General features: G+C 41.4%; 1 non-coding gene across 1 annotated transcript; it reads left to right on the top strand.

Moving 5' to 3' along the window:
* The first annotated feature begins 3,519 nt into the window (after positions 1-3,519).
* On the top strand, positions 3,520-3,625 carry LOC130801456 (small nucleolar RNA R71). Its single transcript, XR_009039608.1, has one exon. It is a non-coding gene; the product is annotated as a small nucleolar RNA R71 (small nucleolar RNA).
* Positions 3,626-4,250: the final 625 nt, after the last annotated feature.

The raw sequence follows: 4,250 nt of genomic DNA, 5'->3' as shown, positions 1-4,250 counted from the left end.
CAACATCAATCCAGAATATCATAGCGCAATAAGGCTTTCACAATTCATCCAAAAGGTAACCAGTTAAGGCCATCGTAAACACATCATAAATCAAATGAGGAGGTACTCACGGGACAACTCACCACTCCATTGTCGATGAGTCTAGAACTCATTACACACACCGAAGTAGTAAAAATGACTACTTCCGTTCCCCAACAGTGTTTTCCTCCCAAATCTTACACTCATGTGTTTAGAAAGACAAAATGATCTCTCCAATACAAATAACATTCTAAAGACTTTCACTTTAACCTTGCTATCCTTCTCCTTCGAAAAAGATTCAACCACCAAGAGAATCAAATCAGGCTAATAACGGGTGTAACGTTGGCTAAGGTTATTGGTCGTGCTAAAAAAAATATGAGACCTAGTAGGGACAATAGGGAGTGAATACTCTTTTCTCGCAATTACACACATTTCGAGCATAAACAACATACAACCAATCTTGAATGAACTTAACCAGCGAAATTTCGAGCTTCTAGAAGAACAAGACATAACCCCTTTATTTGACTGAATTCATAACTACAAACAAAGATCACTTTCTTTTTGTTGTTTCTGTTGAGTTTTTTTTTTTTTTTTTTTTGAAGAAATAAATAGTACTTGGGGGTGTCTATATACAGAAAATTTAAAAGAAACTCGAAATTTTACAATTATGGATCAGTAACCACACCAACAACCAACATCAAACTTAAATACGTAATTCACTCCCTAAGGTGTATAGGGGGGAAATTTTGGGATTGTGGAGCTTTAGTAATGCGGGTTGAAAGAAAAGGGGCTCAAGCTCAAGAGGGCTAAAACCTAAAGTCAAGTAGTGCAAGGTGGCTTTTTAGTCCATGTGGTTTCAAGTAACATCTAAGCCTGAAAATCATTTTCAACAAGGTATATCTAGTCAAATTCTAGGAGGAGTAAAGCAAAGTCAAGATCAGTCTAGCCCCTAATGGGCGTCCTAGCAGATAATGCACACACATTTGATTAGGTTTACTCACCAGCTAACCTACTCATGTTCATGAGGATATTAAATGCCACTTAACTGGTTCTCAAATTAGGAGTGTCTGCGGTTTGCCTCTGACATCCAAATAACAGTATCACATGCCAAAATACCAGTCAAAACATTTTGCAAAATTCATTTTAGGGGAAAAGACAATGTTACTCATATACAGGGGATTCCAACAATTCTGTTTTTTTTTTTTTTTTTTTATGCATGCGAGAAAAAAAAACTAACTCTATATGCCGAAAATTATGCATGCGAGAAATAAAACCTAACTCTATATGCCAAAAATGATAAAATTATGCTGAAAATGATAAAAATATGCAGTGGCATGAGGGAGTGAGTGAGTGGGAAGTGATTATCCCCCCCAAGCCAGCCCAAGCACGGTCCGCAGTGTTTGGCAAAAGATCAAATAAATGATCACTGGCCCGAACCACCACCTCCAGGACTAGAGGGACCACATCTCATGAATGCAGAATGAGGGATTAATACCCTTGATGTCATCAATAGTGTACCCAATAACACTCTTATACTTTTTCAGAACTGTGAGTAATCGCTCAATTTGAGTGCCGTTGAGTTCAGCATTGACAATAACAGGGTAAGTGTCATTATCCTCTAGAAAGACATACTTCAAAGAAGGAAGGAGGGGTTTTAATTCTACCTGAGGAGGCGTAGTACACTCCTTTCGTTCCTCAATGGTGGACACCTTCCAAGGTGGGGTGTCGTCAAACTTAGCTTTTGCAGGAACAAATGTAGGTGCAACATCTAAAACATGGACCATCTCAATCACATTGGCCCTATCCTTCTCGTAGTTGCCTTCAATAGCTACATAAAGTGGATCAACAATGGAGGGTGTGGACTCCCTCTCTGTAGTAGCATCAACTATCGCATCCACCCGACAAACAGTCTCCCCAATGGCAGAATGTGCCATGGATGAGGGGAGATGGAAATGCAGCTGTTCTCCCAAAATTTCAAGTGATAACTTGCCATTCTTCACATCAAAATTGGCTGCTGTAGTCTTTAAAAAATCACGACCCAAAATCACCGGAATGCGAGCATCCTCTTCCATATCCGTAATGACGAAATCGCAAGGTACAAAGTAATTACCAACTTGGACGGGGAAATCCTCAAGAATGCCAACTGGGTATCTCACAGATCGATCGGCTAATTGTATGGACATCCGAGTGGCTTTTATCTCGCCATTGATCTTTTTGCATAGCGTTAACGACATCACACTCACACTAGCCCCTAAATCAGCAAGGGCTATGGCAGACATATCTTTCCCAAACTTCAGCGGGATAGTAAAACTACCAGGATCAGCATGTTTCTTAGGAACCTTGCATTGCAAAATAGCGCTACATTGCCCATTCAGAGATTCCACCACACTCTCCTCTAGCTTGCGTTTGTTGGAAATGATGTCCTTGAGGAATTTAGCATAAGAGGGCATTTCCTTAATGGCTTCTAAGAAGGGGATGTTGAGCTGTAACTTGCTCAATACTTGAATAAATTTTCCATATTTTTGCTCAAGCTTCGCCTGTGCTAATCTAGACGGAAATGGCACTGGTGGTGTGTAAGTTCGACCGGCGGTTATGGACTTGTCTGAATTGACTGGCTCATCTTTCTTTTCTTCAGAAACATCATTATTAGTACTTGGAGCTGGAGCAACAATAGGTGAAATCTTTACCTTTGGTGCTGGATCATGAAGTGTCCTACCACTCCTCGTAGTTACTGCATTGAGTTGCTGATGTGGGGATGAGGTTGGGTTCTTTTCTGTGTTTCCCGGAAGTTGCCCCTTTTGCATGGATAAGTTACTCAATTGCTGAGCCATTTGAGCCATCTGAGTGTCGATCATTTTGTTGTGAGCCAAAATCTGATTAATGGAGGTGCTGAAGTATTCATTTTGCTTGCTTTGGGTAGCAATAAAGTTCTCCATCAAGCTCTCAAGGTTGGACTTCGGTGGATGTTGTTGAGGTGGGAAGGGAGGTCTTTGTTGGAAACCCGATGGTATGTTGTACGAGGATGAGGGATTCTGCGCATTGTTGTTTTTGTAGGAAAAATTTGGATGATCCCTCCATCCTGGATTGAAGGTGTTGGAATAGGGGTTGTATTGTTGTCTCACATTCTGATTTTGGATGGCATTGACTTGTTCCACAGCAGCAACCCCTTCGGCTTGAAGTTGGCAGTCAACACTAGAATGCCCATTTAAGCCACAAGCACCACAGACTTTATTTACTGCAGCTACATTCAATTGCTCAACCTTCCTTGTCAAAGCCTGCACATTATTAGTTAAAGCAGCAATAGCATCCACTTCATACCTACCACCTCGCCTTGGATTTGATTGTTCTCGCCAGTGGTAATTTGAGGCCATATCATCAAGAATTTTCTTGGCCTGGTTCAGTGTTTTCATCATGAAGTTACCCCCAGCAGCAGCATCCAAAGAAGTCTGGATTTCATGTCTCAAAGCATTGTAGACTGTCTCAATAACCATCCAATCTGGTAATCCGTGATGTGGGCATTTTCTGATTAGACTTTTAAACCTCTCCCATGCATCATAGAGTGATTCCCCGTCTTTTTGCTTGAAAGTAGAGATCTCATTTCGGTACTTTGAAGTTTTTCCGGGCGGGTAGTATCGATGCAAGAATGCTTTTTTCAGAGCCTCCCAAGTAGTAATGGAGTTGGGTTCTTCCTCACGAAGCCACTGCTTAGCTGCCCCCGCAAGTAAAAAAGGGAAAGCTATTAACATTAATTGATCGGAGGTGACGTTGTTGTACTTGTGTGTCATGCACTTGTCGATGAACAGATTAATGTGGTCGGTTGGGCTCTCATTCTCAATACCATGAAATTGGTCCTGAGCGATCCAGTTGAAAAATGCTGACCGGATCTCATACTGGTTCCCGGAAATCTCTGGCCTCACAATGCTTGTAGTGACAATGCTAGCATCAGGAGTGATGTAATCCAGGAGGGGTTTCTCTGGTGTTTCAGCCATGGTTAAATCTTCCCTTCTCTTGTTTCTACGCCTTCTTTGCCTAGAGTTGAGTTTTCTTGCTGTTGCTTCGATTTCAGGGTCAAAAGGTACTAGTTCGTGTCCCTGTCGTCTGGTTTGCATGCAACAAAAGAAACTAAAAGCAAAGGGTTAAATAAACAGGGGAGGGGGCCTAACCTAAGCAGAATCAGAGAAAAAGAATGAATTTAAACTCAGAAAATAAACACTAAACTAATCCGTTGTTCC

Source organism: Amaranthus tricolor, chromosome 1, assembly GCF_026212465.1.
Source record: "Amaranthus tricolor cultivar Red isolate AtriRed21 chromosome 1, ASM2621246v1, whole genome shotgun sequence".
NCBI classification, from domain to species: domain Eukaryota; kingdom Viridiplantae; phylum Streptophyta; class Magnoliopsida; order Caryophyllales; family Amaranthaceae; genus Amaranthus; species Amaranthus tricolor.
Note: the sequence above shows the minus strand (reverse complement) of the source record. Positions and strands in the feature narration are given on the sequence as shown.